General features: G+C 47.7%; 3 pseudogenes; 1 reads left to right on the top strand and 2 right to left on the bottom strand.

Moving 5' to 3' along the window:
* Positions 1 to 285: 285 nt before the first annotated feature.
* LOC147978076 (LEAF RUST 10 DISEASE-RESISTANCE LOCUS RECEPTOR-LIKE PROTEIN KINASE-like 1.2) lies at positions 286 to 1,075 on the bottom strand (annotated as a pseudogene).
* A 3,785-nt stretch (positions 1,076 to 4,860) lies between these two features.
* Positions 4,861 to 5,865, bottom strand: LOC147978075 (uncharacterized; annotated as a pseudogene).
* A 13,792-nt stretch (positions 5,866 to 19,657) lies between these two features.
* LOC147978074 (protein FAR1-RELATED SEQUENCE 5-like) lies at positions 19,658 to 21,657 on the top strand (annotated as a pseudogene).
* The last annotated feature ends 491 nt before the right edge of the window (positions 21,658 to 22,148 follow it).

Genomic DNA, 22,148 nt, shown 5'->3' with positions numbered 1-22,148 from the left:
CAACTTCGTGTGTCAAAATCAAAGAGTACTATTACATATGTAAACCCTGCCCACAGATGATGGACAAAGCGGTTAAGTGACCAGTGAGTTTCGACTAAAGTGGTTAAGTGACCGGGTCACACAGAAGACAGAACTCACCAGTAATAAGTCTATGTAGCAGTACTAAATTAGATTATTTTTTAAACGTGGGTTTGAACTACCTGGCATGGCTGTTGTATATGAGTTAAAACTCTTTTGAGGTAGTAGTAGTACTGGCATCTATATATGACGTAAAAACGAGGTGAATTAATTACCTTTTTCTGCAGGGGTGATAAATTGATCACCGCAGTTTAAGGGGCCGTCAGACGATCCGCTGGGACATTGGCAATCGAAGATGTCGTAGGTGGGGTTGATCCGGCAAAGCCCACCGGTGTCCCTGCACGCTGTGCACTCGCGGGCCGTGTACTCGAGACGAAACCCGCCCTCCATCAGCCTGTGGTAGTTCGCCCCGGTCGCCCCCGGCCGGGTACCCCAGCACCGGCACCATCAACACCGAGCAGTTTCCCGGCACCGGCGGCTATTTGTCGTCGGGCTTGTAACCCCCGGCAAGCCACGCGAACGAGTTGCTGTCGCAGTTCAAGGGCGCCCATGTAGGTGGCTGTGGCGCCGGCTGCAGGTCGTGGCAGTCGTAGAGGAAGAAGAGCTCCCGGTTGGCGGCGCTGATGGTGAAGGGCGCGAGGCCGAGGTCGGAGGAGACGTTGACTTGGAGCTTGAAGTCGCAGGTGCTGTCTGAGAGCTCAACGTTGGTGACCCGGAACGAGCTATCCTGGTAGGAGATGTCGAGGATCTTGTACGTCCGTATGTTGTCTTTGAGGGAGGCGGTGCCGTTGCTGTCACACCTGACCTGGAAGGCCCGGTAGCCGCACTCTGGCGGGTGCATGCCGCCGAGCCAGAACGGGTACTCGATGCGCAGCCCCCCGCACGTCACCGGCTCGCAGGAGGTGGTGTTTCGGGCGTGGGTAGTGAGGACGGCACTTAGCAGCACTGTGGCTGCGCAGAGCACGGCGGCGGCCACCGGGACACGAAACGGATGCATCGGTCGATGTTGATACAACAGAGGATGGAAGATCGAAGAGGCTAACGGCTCCCGAAGGTGGAGAGAAGGAGGCCTGCAGCGAAGACCGGCATGCAGTTGATGATGATGAAAATTGAGAGGAAGATTGAAGAAGCACACAGCGAAAGAGAGGCATGCATGCTTGATTTCCGGATGTGTCGACCGTTCGTCGTCACGGAAGTTTGACTGAAATGGACATCACCACGGCACTCGCCGGGAGTGCCCAGGGCCGGCCCTGAGGGGGGGCAGCAGGGGCGGCCGCCCCGGGCCCCCGAAATCCAGGGCCCCCCTCCCACGGACTCGCAGCTAGCCCATAGCCCAGGCCCCAAGGAGAGAAGCCCACGATGTTTTCTTTCCAAAGAAGTAAACTTGAGTAGTTCGCGATGATTGCGCGGCAGATTCCTTTTTCGCCCAGATTGCGGGTCGCAAGCCCGCGACTCCGGCCGCACGTCCAAGTCGTCCTCACCATCTACCCCAAGTCCCGCCTCCGGTGGATCATTGAATTCCATGGCCGATTTGTCGACGTTGTCGCACAGCTAGGAGATAGATCCATTCTTGAAAGTCCGATGGTGATAATTTGTCGAGTTTTTAGTTACCTGTTAATTTTGCTTCATGGCGGAGATGGGATCCAAGGGTAAAGGGCCTCACGATTTACCATCTCAAGAGTCATCTTCAGGTGTGTGCATGGTTATCACTCGATTGGTCAACTGGGTCAAGTATGGAACTATACTAGTAAGTACTTATTAAAACTGATGTGCATATTCTTGCTTCTGTTTTATATGATCTTAGTAAATTGGTTTTTTATATGTTCTTTTAAAACATCATGATTAGTTCTTTGAGAATCATATCTATTTTATTTAAGTAGACTTTGGGATACAAAGGCCATTAGGCAAAGCTTTTTGCCACACAGCGACTAATTAACCTCATCTCTTAGCGAAGAGATCGTTAGCACCTGTGCCTCTTTATTTGAAGATATTCACCTGTATAGAAAACAAGATATCTTCGTACGCTTTGCTTCTTGCTGTAATCTCCTTTACGGCCTGCCATAATGGCACACTAAACCATCTTGAGTTTACTGATAACCCAGAGCCTTGCTTTATGAACGAGAAAATATATCACCATCAAAAGCACTTCCTGACATGTCAGCGCTTCCATTGCCCGAGGGTTCCGAATGATAACGAAGATGACACTTGAAGCTCCCATGAAATCATGCTCATGGCTCCTTGAGATCGATGCCATCACAGCCTTCCAATCTTGCTTGCCCAACATGGTGTTTACGTTGATCTTCACACAACTAACAGGAGGAGGGATGGAGGACGAGACCGTTATAAGTGACTTTGCATCAACAAATGCTCATAGAAAATTTTAAGGGGCCCCAAATTATAATTTCGTCCTGGGCCCCCAAAATCTCAGGACCGGCCCTGAGCTCACCCGCCGCGTGGGTCATCAGGTCGTCGGTCCAGGTTTGGGTTTGAACGCCTCCTTGCCTACTGCTCGGTGAAAACAACCAACCATTCATCCCTTCTTTTCTTTGGTCGTTATTACTGACGAGCCTCGTTGTGTTCGTGGCGTATCTGTTCTTTCACGTGTGGGCGAATAAATACACTGGTATGTAGATCGTCATCACGCTTGGATTATTCTTTCTCGAGCGTACATGACTTCTGCATGCATCCACCACGAGGCTGCCTATACAACCAAATACGGTGGATGCATGGTTTTATCTAGATGAGAGCACACGGCGTCGCGCCAGCTCCACCACGTTCGAGCCGCCATGGATGACATGACCACCAGGAGGCCACCGCATGACGCTGGCTCGCAGGGCCTCGGCGACAACGACGACGAAGCATCACCGGTGGTGCTAGAGAGGAGGGTAGTGAGCACTGAGCAGTAGCATGGCAGCTGCAGGACATGAAACGGATCCATCTTCTTGCAAGGTACTTACGAGTGTGCAAACTAGAGATGAAGATCCCTTTTCCAAACCAATGAGAGAGACGAGAAGGAAAAAAAATGCGGAGTTGGTCAAATTATCATTGTCGTCGACTTGTCAATTTTCCGGTGGTTATCAAAATCTTTGATTAGTCTATCTATTTTGGCGATGTGACATCTGCCGTGGACTAAAGCTTGAACGAGTGCACTATTCCACTCCATGCTCTATAAAACAGATATCGTTCAACAAAGACAACTATCGCATTTTTCACAATATATAGTTTATCTCTATGCTCTCGAAACTGGCTTCGTATTTCAAGTTTTCATCGGCTAGTAGCTTTGTGGTGTAATTTTAAGCATTAGAATTAGAGAGAACCTTATTTGGCCCTTTCTTAAAATTTGCGTCCCTATTTGGCCCAAAACAAATTTTCTTCCCTATTTGTCACAAAATATAAAATTTGTTTCCTATGTGACACTTTCATCTATTTTTGGCAACTAAAGGTGTTAACTGCAATGTGAAAAGACAATCTGCCCCTCGTGTTATAGATGGTTGTTTGACGTACTTTTGTACAAGACTTATAACAAGAAAAATTATTCTTAGATATGAATGAGTTTCCTAAAGTACACGACTCCCTCACGTGTATGTGTGTGCCTGTTGGGTGATGGAGCTACACACGCCCCTCGGAGCATGCCCTTAGTGCATGTGCACGTAATTGCATCTACGTGCATGGCGAGGGTATTCACGTACTAGCACTTGTACGTGCTCGAGGCCAGGCCTACACGCGGCCGAATACCCATGCCGAACCACCGGCGTACATGTATGTGTACTCGAATACTCGCATACGGGCCAGCCATACATATACGTATCCAAACGCCCGTGCAACTTATGTGTACGTGCGTGCCCGTCAACGTGTCGCGGCCAGCGCCCCACTGTACACGTACATACCAAGCTTGTCGATCAAGAAGCCGATCAGCTTGGACGAAGGATTGGTGCACCGGCGCGTTTATTTTAAAACTGGTTTCTATCCATATCTTGTCCGGGATAATCGGAACGAGACGGCGGGCGCGGCGTGCAGCGCCCAAGCCCTCACATAGAATGGTCTTTTCATGCCCCATTAGGGGCCAAAGTAGTAAGTGTCACATAGGAAACAAATTTAATATTTGGTGCCAAATAGGAAAAAACAAACTTTTTTGGGCCAAATAGAAAAGCAAAATTTAAGAAAGGGCCAAATAAGGAATTTTCTCTTAAAATTATGTAGTAAATTAGTTTTTGTAGGATTTTAGTCTTCCGGATTTTTTCTATAGGACATATTGGAATCTAAAGATTGGATTCCTTCCAAAAATAATCTGCCAGTTGGTGTCCAGATTCCAAGACAAAATTCTCCTTTGGATCACCTTTTTTTTCATGGAAAGAAGGCCAAACTATCTCCGGGCTTTGCATCAATTGATTCATCCTAATAGAGAACGCTATTTGTGTATGATGTCAACTAAACATTTTTTACGACCAATTATCCAAGTGTTTTCGTAGTAGTAAAGAATATGCCATGACATTACTTATTTTTATTTTTGTTGAAGGGCAATCTAGCTCATTCTAACGAGATAGAAATGTCCGGGGAGTCCGGGCATCCCAAATGTGAGCTCCGAGCTAGGCCATCAGCATGCGAATTTCGGGAATGTCCATTTGCTACTGGCCTGTTACTGGACCAGTAATCAAGCCCATGCTGGCATTTTTGGCCGTAGTGCAGACTTGAGAACTTCAGTTTTCTGCCTTCAGACCAGTTAAGAGTTGAGAGTTCAGATTAGGCAGAGCGCGCTGAGAAATTCAGACTTCAGACCAGAATCGATCTTGGTAATAGAAGCCACTTGTTGTTCTGTACCACACCCCAGTTCAACTTGTTAACGAACTTATAATGATGCACACGGCTACGTACCTAATGAGAGCACTAGTTTCCATGCTTGCCACAGCCGAGGTACGTCACAACTCACACCTACTACATAACAGGTATTGAACGTCCTAGCTTAGCTACAAACTTGATTGCAACTTGAAAGATGATTCGGCGGGTGAACTTACGTGCAGGCGCAGGCGTAGGGAGAGGTGCAGGTGCAGGGAGGGGCAGCAAATCCCATGTCATGAGGAAGCCTTCCCTGATGAGCTGCTTGTAGTGGCCCAGTCCGTCGAGCTGGACGAGCCCAGCACCGGCACGACGAGAGCATTGCAACCCTCTAGAGCATAGCCGACATAGTCCCCGGTCGCGTCGTAGCGCACTCCTGTGCGAACATATGCATTGGCCGCGTCCACACATCTCATCTTCACCAGCCTCCTGTTCCGATGAGCTGCCGTCTCCGTGCAGTTGTAGAAGATGAGGTTCAGGTTGGCAGGGTTGACCTTAAACGGAGGTGCCAGTTGCGCGGAGGTGTTCCATGTGGGGAAATAGCAGCCGTTGGAGACGGTCAAGTGTTCCTCTTTGTATACATCAACGACACGCAGACTGAGTTCCACATAGGAGATGTCCATGATCGCAAAGTCATCACCGAATCCAGAGCTTCGGAGAACTGGTATGCTTCCGTTTGAGCAACGGATCTCAAAATCCAAGGGCCCACATGATCTTCCCGTCTCCTTGTCCCCCAGCCAGAACGGGTGTGAGATGGTGAGGTTGCCACACCGCTTGGTGGAGCAACCTTCCCCTTGCTGTTCCTCAGCCCCGGCGAGCATCAGTGGCATCCACCAAACCCAGCTGAAGACTAAGAACCAGCAGCTTGAAGGCATCTGTTCATAAGGACTTGCAATTTGTCGCAGGAATAAGCTCAAGGGGGGCAAACTGAATCGATGGTCATGCATGGGCTGTGGTGAGAGATACGGGAGAGAATGCTGTGGTTGTAGAATGAATGATACTAGTACTAGTATATGGGGCAACAATGAAGTCCTTGGCAGTCTTGGTACGTCCACCCATTGGAATTCCTTTTTGATTCCCCAATTGACGGGGCAAGGAAAGACCTGGGGCAAAACTATGAGTGGACGCACAACTTCTCAGATATATCAAAATTATGGAACGATCGTGAATAGTCTCAGTCTCAGATGCCGTGAGCTCTCGGGCAGGGGCGTACTACTTTTCCGCAGCTTCAGCACGGGTGGGAGACGCCAAGCCAGTGTGTGTCGAGCCAGAACGGGAACGTGAAAGAAAGCCAGTGTGCGTCGTTATGCCGCTGCCGCTGTGTACTGCACTACTGCCCCAGCTGTCGTAACCAGCGCAACAAAGAGTCACTAACTCTCCGCGACGGTCTCCCGCGGCGTGATACCATGGAGTGCCTGTTGAGTAAATAGGCAATTTCTCGATTAAATTAATCCATGAGTAAATCACTAGCATGGCATTGACTAAGTTGATGACGTACTGACTCTAATTTAAACATGCACGTACTAAGCAAACAGTAGACAAATCTACACATACTGCTAGTACTGCTAATATGAAAATAATCAGGAGCGGGATAAATGAGTTATACCCTCCAGTAGGCCACGCAGAGGCCGCGGCTTTGGTGGCAGCAGCGGCGTCCTCGGCGGCCTTCTTGTCGGCTTCAGCTTTCTCAGCGGCGGCACGGTCGGCGTCGGTGGACATGGTGATGATGAAGGCGACGCGGACGTAGAGGAAGTAGACGATCGGAAGCGAGCAGTCGCGTAATCGCTGCCCAAAAACCTATTCGCCCCTCACCCCGTACAGGAACCAGAAGAGCGTGGTTTCGGAGACCTGCTCTCCCTCGACCGTGTACGCGGCGGACGGGATGGAGTCACCGGCGGCAGGCGGCTAGGGTTAGGAGACACCGCATACTTATAGGCGCAGCCGCGTGGAGAGACGTGGGCTCGACCCACGTCCGAGTCCGTGACAGCCCACGATCCGACGTCTCAGATCGTGGCCCAGCTGTCAGAAAACTCTCCGTTAGTGACTGGCAAAAATAAGCGCGTAGGTGTGAGCTCGGCTCGGCTCAATCCCGCAACCCGCGGCGCGTCATGACAAGGCGTGGCTTGGCGAGGCGGGTGGCGGAGGAGGAGTGCGCGAGGGCCTCTTCTCTTCTCAAGCTCCAATAGCATGTAGAAGAGAAACCCTTATAAATCACTCCAACTCTCCTTCCACTTCCGGGGTGGGACTAAACTTCCCACCACACCTAGTGCCATATAACCCACATGGGCCCTTAGAGATTTTTCAAAAATTGCAATAATGGGCCTAGAGCCCATCTCAGATTTCAGCAATCCCCCACCAGATCTCGAGGGCCCATTGTGTCCTCTGTTCCAATTGCTGTTTCGATATACCAGTGTTTCAGTAAAGACCTGTTAAGGTTGAACTTCACCTAGAACAAGTGGCTACACTCCTTCACAACTGAACAATGGACTATGCCTTGAATTGTCAGTTTGGCGTAAAGAAGTTTCACTACATGTCTTACTAGTACTAGGCTGCCGAAGGCTGACCCCTCGGGTGGAGCATATAAGTCACACTCCTGGCCTATTCATGAGCTTACTAGAGATCACCCCAACCTCATAGACTGTGACCAGCAGTCGGGCTCATATAGGTGTGTTCCTCCAAAGATCGCTCTGTAGGATAGCATCTTGCTTTTATAAGCTTTGGAACACATTGAGACCGTAGTCATCCTACCATACAGTATCGAGAGTATTGCATCTCTAACGGAGTGGTTAGTATAGTTACTCTCCTCAGTTCACCACTGGCTTGTTTTCCCAGGTCCTAGTTCACGGGATCTCCGATCACATAGGTTGGGTTACCACCATGGCAACTCATGTGGGTCTCATACCCATCTCCCTCGATGCATTATCTATCACAACACGTGATAGCCCTTTTGTAAAGGGATCTGCCAGATTCTTAGCCGTATGGACATAGTCCAACGCTATCACTCGGGAGTTTCTTAATTTTCTGACAGCTTTTAATCTCATTCTTATGTGTTTGGTGGACTTCATGTTGTCCTTTGAACTCTTCACCTTGGTGATGACAGTCTGATTGTCACAGTTCATAAGGATAGCCGGAACCGGTTTATCAACCAATGGCAAGTCCATCAAAAGATCTCGAAGCCATCTCGCTTCAACACCAGATGTGTCTAATGCCGTTAATTCTGCTTCCATTGCCGATCTCGTTAAGATCGTTTGCTTGCAAGACTTCCAGGAAACAGCGCCACCTCCAAGAGTAAACATATACCCAGTTGTGGCCTTCATCTCATCAGCATCAGAGATCCAATTCGCATCACTATACCCTTCAAGTACCGACGGGTATCCGGTATAGTGAAGTCCACAGTTCATAGTACCTTTCAGATAGCGCATAACTCTCTCAACAGCATGCCAATGTACATCACCCAGTTTGGAAATAAACCGGCTCAGTTTGCTCACAGCAAACGCGATGTCAGGCCTCGTTGCGCTCGCTAGGTACATCAGTGAACCAATGATTTGGGAGTATCTCAATTGATCTTTAGCCATGCCTTTGGACTTTCGAATTAATACGCTAGGATCATATGGTGTTTGAGATGGTGTGCAGTCCGAATATCCAAAACGACTCAACACCTTCTCAACGTAATGGGATTGCAGGAGTGTGATCCCACCCTCATTATCTCTCAGTAGCTTGATGTTCAAGATAACATCAGCCACACCAAGGTCTTTCATCTCAAAGTTCTGAGATACAAACGATTTGACCTCCTCAATGACTTTGAGGTTTGTTCCGAATATCAGTATGTCATCAACATACAAGCACAGTATAACTCCTTCGCCCCCACCATGGCGATAGTATACACATTTGTCAGCCTCATTAACAACGAAACCAACAGATGTCAGAGTTGTATTAAACTTATCATGCCATTGCTTAGGTGCTTATTCCAGGCCATATAAAGATTTTATCAACCTACACACCTTTCTTTCCTGACCATCTATCACAAAGCCATCAGGCTGTTGCATGTAGATTTCCTCCTTTAGCTCTCCATTTAGAAAAGCCGTCTTAACATCCATCTGATGGACGAGAAGACCATGTGAGGCCGCCAACGAGAGTAATACTCGAATGGTGGTCAGTCTAGCCACAGGTGAATAAGTATCAAAGAAATCTTCCTCTTCTTGCTGGTCATAGCCCTTGGCCACAAGCCTAGCCTTGTACTTTTCAATCGTACCATCGGGCCTAAGCTTCTTTTTGAACACCCACTTACATCCCAGTGGTTTGCAACCATAGGGACGGTCAGTGATCTCCCATGTCCCGTTAGCCATGATGGAATCCATCTCGCTACGGACCGCATCCTTCCAGTAGTCAGCTTCTGGAGAGGCATACGCTTCTGAAATAGAAGTGGGAGTATCATCCATGAGGTACACGAAGAAATCATCACCAAAGGTCTTTGCAGTCCTTTGTCTCTTGCCCCTACCAAGGGTTTCCTCGTCATCCTCCTCAGGATTTTCATCATGTGTTTGTTCATAATATTCCATAGGGATGGCAGGTTCAGGAGTCTCCTCAGATTCCTGTCTAGAAGTGCTTTGCATACCTCTCATAGGAAAAATATCCTCAAAGAATGTAGCATCCTTAGACTCCATAATTGTACCGATCTTCTGGTCAGGTACCTCAGATTTCACTACTAGAAATCTATAGCCAATGCTGTTCTTAGCGTAGCCCAAATTAATGCAGTCCACGGTCTTATGTCCAAGCTTACGCTTTTTGGGGATTGGCACGTTGACTTTCGCCAAACAGCCCCAAGTGCGCAAGTACGAGAGTGTCGTCCTTCTCTTTGCCCATTTCTCATAGGGAGTGATCTCACTATCCTTTGTCGGAACTTTATTCAGGACATGACATGCCGTCAATATAGCCTCCCCCCACCATGCCTTGGATAAACCCGATGTATCTAACATGGTGTTAACCAAATAAGTTAGAGTATGGTTTTTTCGCTCGGCAACCCCGTTTGATTGGGGTGAATAGGGAGGCGTCCTCTCATGAATAATGCCGTGTTCCGCACAGATGGAATCAAACTCACTCGAGAAGTACTCTCCACCATGATCTGACCGGACTCGTTTAATTTTCTTTTCAAGTTGATTTTCAACTTCTGCCTTATAGATTTTAAAGTAGTGTAGAGCCTCATCTTTAGTATTTAACAGATACACATAGCAATATCTAGTGGAATCATCTATCAATGTCATGAAGTATCTCTTTCCACCTTTAGTCAACACACCATTCATCTCGCAAAGATCAGAATGTATGAGTTCTAATGATGCCAGGTGTCTCTCCTCCGCGGCCTTATGAGGCTTGCGAGGTTGCTTAGCTTGCACACATGAAAGGCACTTAGAACCTTTGGATAAAGTGAAACTCGGGATTAAATCCAACTTGGCTAGCCGCGTCATAACACCAAAACTAATGTGACAAAGACGTGAATGCCAAACTTCAGATTCATTAACATTCGAATGAATATGGTTCACGACTTTATTACAAAAATCTGCGAGGGAAAGACGTAACATCCCTCCGCTCTCATAACCTTTTCCAACAAAGAGTCCATATTTTGTAACAACTAATTTATTAGACTCGAAAACCAACTTAAACCCTTCTCTACATAGAAGGGAGCCACTAACGAGGTTCTTCTTGATGGCGGGGACATGCTGCACGATCCTTCCCGAAGTAAACTTCAGATCGACCGTGCCAACACCATGAACAGAAGCACTCGCGCCATTCCCCATCAATACGGACCCGTGACCTGTGACCTGGTAAGAAGTGAACAATGAAATGTCAGCACACACATGAACACCTGCACCTGTGTCCACCCACCAATCGTTGGGTTGAAACACTGAAAAACAGTAAATAAATTACCGTACCCAGATGCACCATTCTCATTGTTGCCCACAATCATGTTGACAGACTTGGAGTCCTGTCCTGACTTCTTGTACTTGTTTGGGCACTTGTTGGCCCAATGTTCAACCGAACCACAAGTAAAGCAGCCCTCGTCCTTCTTGTTCTTCTTGAAGGTCTTCTTACCCTTCTTCTTAAAGTCGGTATTGTGTTGGACACCATTCTTTCCCTTGGGCTTGTGGGAGTTGAAGTTCTTCTGGTTCACCATGTTGGCAACAGAAGTACCTTCGGCCCCTTTTCCGTGCGAGTCTTTTGCCCTCGAATTCTGCTCAACACTCAGATGGCCAATGACATCCTCCACAGAGAATTCACGCCTCTGATGTTTCAGAGTGGTGGCAAAGTTCCTCCAGGAATTAGGGAGCATAGCGATTATGCAGCCCGCGACAAACTTGCCCGGTAACTCGCACTTGAGAAGCTCAAGTTCCTTAACAATGCATATTATCTCATGAGCCTGCTCCAATACAGGACGGTTTTCAACCATCCTGTAATCGTGGAACTGCTCTATAATATACATCTCGCTCCCTGCATCAGCGGCCCCAAATTTAGATTCGAGCGCCTCCCACAAGTCCTTGGTGACACACACATGTAAATATGCGTCGACCAGTTTATCTCCGATCACGCTAAGAACCGCTCCGAGAAACACAACGGTAGCCTCCTTGAACACCTTCTCCTGTTCAGGAGCAATCGTTCCCGTGGAGACACCGGTGACCCAGAACACGTTCATAGCCGTGAGCCATAACGTGGTCTTAGTCTGCCAACGCTTGAAGTATGTACCGGTAAACATATCCGGTTTCAGTGCAGCGACAAAGCCACTTGCCGAGAAATTCCTACACATAATAGGTTTTTGGATTGTTGAGTAAATAGGCAATTTCTCGATTAAATTAATCCATGAGTAAATCACTAGCATGGCATTGACTAAGTTGATGGCGTACTGACTCTGATCTAAACATGCACGTACTAAGCAAACAGTAGACAAATCTACACATACTGCTAGTACTGCTAATATGAAAATAATCAGGAGCGGGATAAACGAGTTATACCCTCCAGTAGGCCACGCAGAGGTCGCGGCTTTGGTGGCAGCAGCGGCATCCTCGGCGGCCTTCTTGTCGGCTTCAGCTTTCTCGGCGGCGGCACGGTCGGCGTCGGTGGACATGGTGATGATGAAGGCGACGCGGACGTAGAGGAAGTAGACGATCGGAAGCGAGCAGTCGCGTAATCGCTGCCCAAAAACCTATTCGCCCCTCACCCCGTACAAGAACCAGAAGGGCGTGGTTTCCGAGACCTGCTCTCCCGTCGACCGTGTACGCGGCGGACGGGATGGAGTCACCGGCGGCAGGCGGCTAGGGTTAGGAGACACCGCATACTTATAGGCGCAGCCGCGTGGAGAGACGTGGGCTCGACCCACGTCCGAGTCCGTGACAGCCCACGATCCGACGTCTCAGATTGTGGCCCAGCTGTCAGAAAACTCTCCGTTAGTGACTGGCAAAAATAAGCGCGTAGGTGTGAGCTCGGCTCGGCTCAATCCCGCAACCCGCGGCGCGTCATGACGAGGCGTGGCTTGGCGAGGCGGGCGGCGGAGGAGGAGTGTGCGAGGGCCTCTTCTCTTCTCAAGCTCCAATAGCATGTAGAAGAGAAACCCTTATAAACCACTCCAACTCTCCTTCCACTTCCGGGGTGGGACTAAACTTCCCACCACACCTAGTGCCATATAACCCACATGGGCCCTTAGAGATTTTTCAGAAATTGCAATATGGGCCTAGAGCCCATCTCAGATTTCAGCAATCCCCCACCAGATCTCGAGGGCCCATTGTGTCCTCTGTTCCAATTGCTGTTTCGATATACCAGTGTTTCAGTAAAGACCTGTTAAGGTTGAACTTCACCTAGAATAAGTGGCTACACTCCTTCACAACTGAACAATGGACTATGCCTTGAATTGTCAGTTTGGCGTAAAGAAGTTTCACTACATGTCTTACTAGTACTAGGCTGCCGAAGGCTGACCCCTCGGGTGGAGCATATAAGTCACACTCCTGGCCTATTCATGAGCTTACTAGAGATCACCCCAACCTCATAGACTGTGACCAGCAGTCGGGCTCATATAGGTGTGTTCCTCCAAAGATCGGTCTGTAGGATAGCATCTTGCTTTTATAAGCTTTGGAACACATTGAGACCGTAGTCATCCTACCATACAGTATCGAGAGTATTGCATCTCCAACGGAGTGGGTTAGTATAGTTACTCTCCTCAGTTCACCACTGGCTTGTTTTCCCAGGTCCTAGTTCACGGGATCTCCGATCACATAGGTTGGGTTACCACCATGGCAACTCATGTGGGTCTCATACCCATCTCCCTCGATGCATTATCTATCACAACACGTGATAGCCCTTTTGTAAAGGGATCTGCCAGATTCTTAGCCGTATGGACATAGTCCAACGCTATCACTCCGGAGTTTCTTAATTTTCTGACAGCTTTTAATCTCATTCTTATGTGTTTGGTGGACTTCATGTTGTCCTTTGAACTCTTCACCTTGGTGATGACAGTCTGATTGTCACAGTTCATAAGGATAGCCGGAACCGGTTTATCAACCAATGGCAAGTCCATCAAAAGATCTCGAAGCCATCTCGCTTCAACACCAGATGTGTCTAATGCCGTTAATTCTGCTTCCATTGTCGATCTCGTTAAGATCGTTTGCTTGCAAGACTTCCAGGAAACAAGGCCACCTCCAAGAGTAAACATATACCCAGTTGTGGCCTTCATCTCATCAGCATCAGAGATCCAATTGGCATCACTATACCCTTCAAGTACCGACGGGTATCCGGTATAGTGAAGTCCACAGTTCATAGTACCTTTCAGATAGCGCATAACTCTCTCAACAGCATGCCAATGTACATCACCCGGTTTGGAAATAAACCGGCTCAGTTTGCTCACAGCAAACGCGATGTCAGGCCTCGTTGCGCTCGCTAGGTACATCAGTGAACCAATGATTTGGGAGTATCTCAATTGATCTTTAGCCATGCCTTTGGACTTTCGAATTAATACGCTAGGATCATATGGTGTTTGAGATGGTGTGCAGTCCGAATATCCAAAACGACTCAACACCTTCTCAACGTAATGGGATTGCAGGAGTGTGATCCCACCCTCATTATCTCTCAGTAGCTTGATGTTCAAGATAACATCAGCCACACCAAGGTCTTTCATCTCAAAGTTCTGAGATAGAAACGATTTGACCTCCTCAATGACTTTGAGGTTTGTTCCGAATATCAGTATGTCATCAACATACAAGCACAGTATAACTCCTTCGCCCCCACCATGGCGATAGTATACACATTTGTCAGCCTCATTAACAACAAAACCAACAGATGTCAGAGTTGTATTAAACTTATCATGCCATTTCTTAGGTGCTTGTTTCAGGCCATATAAAGATTTTATCAACCTACACACCTTTCTTTCCTGACCATCTATCACAAAGCCATCAGGCTGTTGCATGTAGATTTCCTCCTTTAGCTCTCCATTTAGAAAAGCCGTCTTAACATCCATCTGATGGACGAGAAGACCATGTGAGGCCGCCAACGAGAGTAATACTCGAAAGGTGGTCAGTCTAGCCACAGGTGAATAAGTATCAAAGAAATCTTCCTCTTCTTGCTGGTCATAGCCCTTGGCCACAAGCCTAGCCTTGTACTTTTCAATCGTACCATCGGGCCTAAGCTTCTTTTTGAACACCCACTTACATCCCAGTGGTTTGCAACCATAGGGACGGTCAGTGATCTCCCATGTCCCGTTAGCCATGATGGAATCCATCTCGCTACGGACCGCATCCTTCCAGTAGTCAGCTTCTGGAGAGGCATACGCTTCTGAAATAGAAGTGGGAGTATCATCCACGAGGTACACGAAGAAATCATCACCAAAGGTCTTTGCAGTCCTTTGTCTCTTGCCCCTACCAAGGGTTTCCTCGTCATCCTCCTCAGGATTTTCATCATGTGTTTGTTCATAATATTCCATAGGGATGGCAGGTTCAGGAGTCTCCTCAGATTCCTGTCTAGAAGTGCTTTGCATATCTCTCATAGGAAAAATATCCTCAAAGAATGTAGCATCCTTAGACTCCATAATTGTACCGATCTTCTGGTCAGGTACCTCAGATTTCACTACTAGAAATCTATAGCCAATGCTGTTCTTAGCGTAGCCCAAATTAATGCAGTCCACGGTCTTATGTCCAAGCTTACGCTTTTTGGGGATCGGCACGTTGACTTTCGCCAAACAGCCCCAAGTGCGCAAGTACGAGAGTGTCGTCCTTCTCTTTGCCCATTTCTCATAGGGAGTGATCTCACTATCCTTTGTCGGAACTTTATTCAGGACATGACATGCCGTCAATATAGCCTCCCCCCACCATGCCTTGGATAAACCCGATGTATCTAACATGGTGTTAACCAAATCAGTTAGAGTACGGTTTTTCCGCTCGGCAACCCCGTTTGACTGGGGTGAATAGGGAGGCGTCCTCTCATGAATAATGTCGTGTTCCGCACAGATGGAATCAAACTCACTCGAGAAGTACTCTCCACCATGATCTGACCGGACTCGTTTAATTTTCTTTTCAAGTTGATTTTCAACTTCTGCCTTATAGATTTTAAAGTAGTGTAGAGCCTCATCTTTAGTATTTAACAGATACACATAGCAATATCTAGTGGAATCATCTATCAATGTCATGAAGTATCTCTTTCCACCTTTAGTCAACACACCATTCATCTCGCAAAGATCAGAATGTATGAGTTCTAATGATGCCAGGTGTCTCTCCTCCGCGGCCTTATGAGGCTTGCGAGGTTGCTTAGCTTGCACACATGAAAGGCACTTAGAACCTTTGGATAAAGTGAAACTCGGGATTAAATCCAACTTGGCTAGCCGCGTCATAACACCAAAACTAATGTGACAAAGACGTGAATGCCAAACTTCAGATTCATTAACATTCGAATGAATATGGTTCACGACTTTATTACAAAAATCTGCGAGGGAAAGACGGAACATCCCTCCGCTCTCATAACCTTTTCCAACAAAGAGTCCATATTTTGTAACAACTAATTTATTAGACTCGAAAACCAACTTAAACCCTTCTCTACATAGAAGGGAGCCACTAACGAGGTTCTTCTTGATGGCGGGGACATGCTGCACGATCCTTCCCGAAGTAAACTTCAGATCGACCGTGCCAACACCATGAACAGAAGCACTCGCGCCATTCCCCATCAATACGGACCCGTGACCTGTGACCTGGTAAGAAGTGAACAATGAAATGTCAGCACACACATGAACACCTGCACCTGTGTCCACCCACCAATCGTTGGGTTGAAACACTGAAAAAACAGTAAATAAATTACCGTACCCAGATGCACCATTCTCATTGTTGCCCACAATCATGTTGACAGACTTGGAGTCCTGTCCTGACTTCTTGTACTTGTTTGGGCACTTGTTGGCCCAATGTTCAACCGAACCACAAGTAAAGCAGCCCTCGTCCTTCTTGTTCTTCTTGAAGGTCTTCTTACCCTTCTTCTTAAAGTCGGTATTGTGTTGGACACCATTCTTTCCCTTGGGCTTGTGGGAGTTGAAGTTCTTCTGGTTCACCATGTTGGCAACAGAAGTACCTTCGGCCCCTTTTCCGTGCGAGTCTTTTGCCCTCGAATTCTGCTCAACACTCAGATGGCCAATGACATCCTCCACAGAGAATTCACGCCTCTGATGTTTCAGAGTGGTGGCAAAGTTCCTCCAGGAATTAGGGAGCTTAGCGATTATGCAGCCCGCGACAAACTTGCCCGGTAACTCGCACTTGAGAAGCTCAAGTTCCTTAACAATGCATATTATCTCATGAGCCTGCTCCAATACAGTACGGTTTTCAACCATCTTGTAATCGTGGAACTGCTCTATAATATACATCTCGCTCCCTGCATCGGCGGCCCCGAATTTAGATTCGAGCGCCTCCCACAAGTCCTTGGCGACACGCACATGTAAATATGCGTCGACCAGTTTATCTCCGATCACGCTAAGAACCGCTCCGATAAACACAACGGTAGCCTCCTTGAACGCCTTCTCCTGTTCAGGAGCAATCGTTTCCGTGGAGACACCGGTGACCCAGAACACGTTCATAGCCGTGAGCCATAACGTGGTCTTAGTCTGCCAACGCTTGAAGTATGTACCGGTAAACTTATCCGATTTCAGTGCAGCAGCAAAGCCACTTGCCGAGAAATTCCTACACATAATAGGTTTTTGGATTGTGGAGTAAATAGGCAATTTCTCGATTAAATTAATCCATGAGTAAATCACTAGCATGGCATTGACTAAGTTGATGACGTACTGACTCTGATCTAAACATGCACGTACTAAACAAACAGTAGACAAATCTACACATACTGCTAGTACTGCTAATATAAAAATAATCAGGAGCGGGATAAACGAGTTATACCCTCCAGTAGGCCACGCAGAGGCCGCGGCTTTGGTGGCAGCAGCGGCGTCCTCGGCGGCCTTCTTGTCGGCTTCAGCTTTCTCGGCGGCGGCACGGTCGGCGTCGGTGGACATGGTGATGATGAAGGCGACGCGGACGTAGAGGAAGTAGACGATCGGAAGCGAGCAGTCGCGTAATCGCTGCCCAAAAACCTATTCGCCCCTCACCCCATACAGGAACCAGAAGGGCGTGGTTTCGGAGACCTGCTCTCCCGTCGACCGTGTACGCGGCGGACGGGATGGAGTCACCGGCGGCAGCAGCAGCGAAGGAACGACGGTGGGTGTGCGCGTGAGCAGATGTGATCTGTTCGTGGCGGCTAGGGTTAGGAGACACCGCATACTTATAGGCGCTGCCGCGTGGAGAGACGTGGGCTCGACCAACGTCCGAGTCCGTGACAGCCCACGATCCGAATTTCTCAGATCGTGGCCCAGCTGTCAGAAAACTCTCCGTTAGTGACTGGCAAAAATAAGCGCGTAGGTGTGAGCTCGGCTCGGCTCAATCCCGCTACCCGCGGCGCGTCATGACGAGGCGTGGCGTGGCGAGGCGGGCGGCGGACGAGGAGTGCGCGAGGGCCTCTTCTCTTCTCAAGCTCCAATAACATGTAGAAGAGAAACCCTTATAAACCACTCCAACTCTCCTTCCACTTCCGGGGTGGGACTAAACTTCCCACCACACCTAGTGCCATATAACCCACATGGGCCCTTAGAGATTTTTCAGAAATTGCAATATGGGCCTAGAGCCCATCTCAGATTTCAGCAGTGCCGCAGCCCAAGAAGTCACCATGCAATCTCTAGCCTTCGCCCCTGCTTACCCTCTCCATGACGGCTGTTAGGCTGGCCATAGTGGTGGTATGTTAGTTAGTAGAGGTGGTCTTCGGTACAACCCCCCCTAAAACGTATAAAGGGTAGGGGCGGTTATTTTCACACGCCGTATAATAGTACCCGCCCGCCGTAGGCACGCCCGCGTCGCCGTACAGCGCTGTCGCGTACGGCCACCCGTACGCGCCCCCGTCCGCATGCACGGGCGCCCGTAGGCGCCCACGTCCCGCATGCACGCCCGCCCGCGTACGCTGCGTACGCCCGAGTGATTAAAAAAACGATCGGCGAACCCTATCTTCAAGACGCCTCACCCGCCTCCTCTCGCGCTGCCGCCGCCGCCATCTTTGGCAGTACCTGGCCGACGAAAAAAAACGTACGCGTTGTGCGCTACGCCGACAACTGCCTCGGTCGGGCAGACGCCTCCGCCGCCGGGAGCTCGTATCCGGCGACAACCGCCTCATGTCTGACGAAGGCAACGAGGTACGCGAGGCGCTGGCATAGTAATTTAAGAACGGATTTTAATTGAGAAGATGTTACGTGATGTTTGAATGGATATTTGATTATATATGAACGTGTATAGATTGAGGCTGAAATAGGATATGACGGTGATGATGGCGGTAGCGAGGACGGATCTTTGTCATTGGATGAAGACGAACATGACGGCGAAAATTATATGAGTTTGGATGAGTCTTACAGTGGCAATGTAAGTGGTATGCATGTGCTCAACCATATTAAATACAAGCATCCGCGATGACAATAACATGTTCGACTATGAACAGATAGGAGGGGATGATGACAATGAGGATATGGATGTAGATGATTCATATGCTGAAAGCGGAAGCCATGTAGGTTTAGAATTATGTAGGTTATTTTAAAGTGAAATTAAGTACGCATCAAGTCTTACATATCATATTTACAATTTGTGCAGATGGAAGTGGAAGGGTACTATCAGTGGAATTTTTTCGATGATGCCAATGACGAAAACGATATCGATGCATCTTATAATGACAGCCCGAGCAAAGTAAGTAGTAGAAAGTGAATACATATGATAGTCCTTATACAACTACTTACTGACATATACCGTTGTTTGTATTTTTTTTCAGGAAGAGGATGGTGACCCGTGCGAAAACGATGATGATGCCGATGGTGATGAGTGCAATTTTGATACTGGGTACGATGAATACCAGCAAGAATCACTGGACAGGCATTGGACGGTGATGTCCATGACGTTCAGGACAGACGAGGAGGCATATGATTTCTATAACGACTATGCGAAAAAGCGAGGCTTCAGCATTAGGAGGGGCAACTTGAAATATAGTAAGGGTATCGACGCACGTAGGCAGTTGAGGAGGTTTCTCTGTTCAAGGTCTGGGAAACGACAGGCCAAGTTTTGTACCATGGAAGGGAAGAAGCGCAAGCTGAGAGCGGAGACTCGGTGCTATTGCGAGGCCCATCTAACCGTGAAGGTTGACAGAGAGCGTTCCATTTGGTATGTCAGCAGTTTCAGCGATGATCATAGTCACACTCTTGCTAGACCAGATGAAGTTATATATCTTCGATCTCATAATCAGATAAAGGAATACCAGAAGCTCGAGATCTTAGCAATGGCAGGTGCTGGGCTCAAAAAACATTGGATTTATTACAACTTCGTTAGTAGGTATGGATCATATGCACTGGCTGGTTTCGGGAGGAGGAAGCTTTATAACATGTGTTATAGGGAGAAAATGGAGTTGCTAGCAAAGGGTGATGCGGACACTGCAATTGGTATCATGATGACGAGAAAGACAAGGGATCCAGACTTTTTCTTTGAGCACACTGTTGACGCAGAAGGAAAGCTGAAGAACATGTTCTGGTGTGATTCTCAGTCACGTCGGGATTACCTTGACTTTGGTGATGTAATCGTTTTCGACAGCACTTACAAGATGAATAGGTACGGAATGCCATTCATACCTTTTGTTGGTCTAAACAATCATCGTTGCACCACTGTGTTCGGTTGTGCAGTTGTGTCATATGAGACGGAGGATACATACGTTTGGGTGTTGCATACCTTCTTAAGAGCTCATTGTCAGAAGAAGCCGAGGTCTGTAATTACTGACGGAGACGCAACCATGATAAGGGCCGTCAGGAAGGTCCTTACTGACGTGTGGCATCGACTTTGTTCGTGGCATATTGAGAAAAACATGCAGAAACACCTCCACCACAAGTCCCTTAAGGAGTTCAGGTCTCTTATTTATTATGCCACTACACATGATGAGTTTGAGGCGAGATGGGCAGCTTTTAGAGCTAAATGGGAGTCGGAGAAAACTGAAACATGGTTGTGTAGGATGTACCGGAAGAAAAGGCTTTGGGCTGCGTCATATCTCACCGGTGGGTTCTTCCTTGGTATGCGGTGTAACCAGAGGAGCGAGAGTCTGAACTCTTGCCTTCATATGCATCTTGACTCTGGCATGAAAATTGTTGATATGGTTGTGCATTATGAGAACTGCATTGTTCGGCTCCATGGGAACGAGTCACACGACGACTGCCTGTCCACACAGACACTCCCTGTAGCAGTACTCGACGACTTCAAATGCATTGAAAAAGCCGCTGCCCGTGACTTCACTGCGGTGAACTTTTACCTCTTGCAGAAAGAAATGAAGAAGGCAACGGATCTTGAGATCATAGATAGACTGAGTGGAGCCGTCAGTAGGAGATTCATAGTGGCATGGAAAAATAACAGGCAACTTAGATTCAAAGTGGACTATACACCTAGTAATTCAGAAGAAACTGTGAAGTGCAGTTGTGATAGTATGAAATGTAAAGGTCTTCCATGTAAGCATGTTCTTTATGTTTTAGCCAGGTTGAACGTGCAGGACTTACCTAGGTGCTTAGTGATGCGAAGATTCAGCAAGAATGCTAGAGGTGGACTGCCCGTGAAATGCACTAGCGATCTCTTCGCATGGGGATGGCCAGGTACTGAGGAGAGAACTAAGTACAGTGAGTTGACTATTTTGTCTGCGGAGGCAAATCATGCGGCATGTCATAAACCATTTCTATTTGATAAACTGAAGGCTGCTCTGGAGGATGTGATAGCAAATAAGGATGTTAAGGAGGAAGATTATGTGAGACAACATACAGTTGCACATGATGATGCTTTTGTGCCGAATCAAAATCATGTTTTTGTTGGTGATCTAGAAAAAATCAATACGAAAGGAGCACCGAAAGGACAGAATAACAAAGGCCGTGGTAAGGAACCTGGCGTGACTACAAACAGTAGACCCAAAGGTTTTGATGAGAAACCTGTACGACTATGTGGTTTATGCAGAGGAAAAGGTCATTTCAAAAACAATTGTCCTCAGAATCCAAAGTATGTGCACACCATTTCATTAACGTTCTTTTCTTGTTTAGTTAATACTTTACAAAATTTTGACGTATATTACAACCTTTCTATGCAGGAACATGGCATGATGATCACAGCAAAGAAATGTTTGAATAAAAGGAACAACTTCTAATTATAGTTGACGATTTATTTGGTTGTATTAAAGAATAGTATTTACATATTTGTTTCGTTACATTGATACGGGAGACTTGTAATCGGTGTTTACTTATGTCATATTTGTTGGCACTATACTCGTTGTTCTTAATATGATATGCGACATACAAATTTTACGTTATAATATGATATGCGGTATACAAATTTAACATGATATGTATTATATATATTTTTTCTACAAATATATGATTTTGTGTATAAATCATGCATGTTGAGCGATCAGAGGCGCTGCGCAGCCGCCGGTTGCTTTAATTTTAAAAAAATAACGTTAACGGCGATCCCGAGGCACTGCACAGCCGCCAGTAGGCGCCGCCGGGGCGATCCCGAGGCTGACGCCGCCCTCGGGCGCAGAGGGGCGCACGCGGGACGATGTAGAATCAGCCTCGGTGCCAGCAACGGCCAACCCTGGGGCAACGCGCGGCGCGTGCCCGCTGGCAGATGACGCGGCCC

The sequence above is a fragment of the Triticum urartu genome, chromosome 3A (genome assembly GCF_056163025.1).
Source record: "Triticum urartu cultivar PI428250 chromosome 3A, HENAU_Tu73, whole genome shotgun sequence".
Lineage (NCBI taxonomy): Eukaryota > Viridiplantae > Streptophyta > Magnoliopsida > Poales > Poaceae > Triticum > Triticum urartu.
The sequence above is the reverse complement of the archived record's forward strand: the minus strand, read 5'-3'. Positions and strand labels throughout refer to the sequence as shown.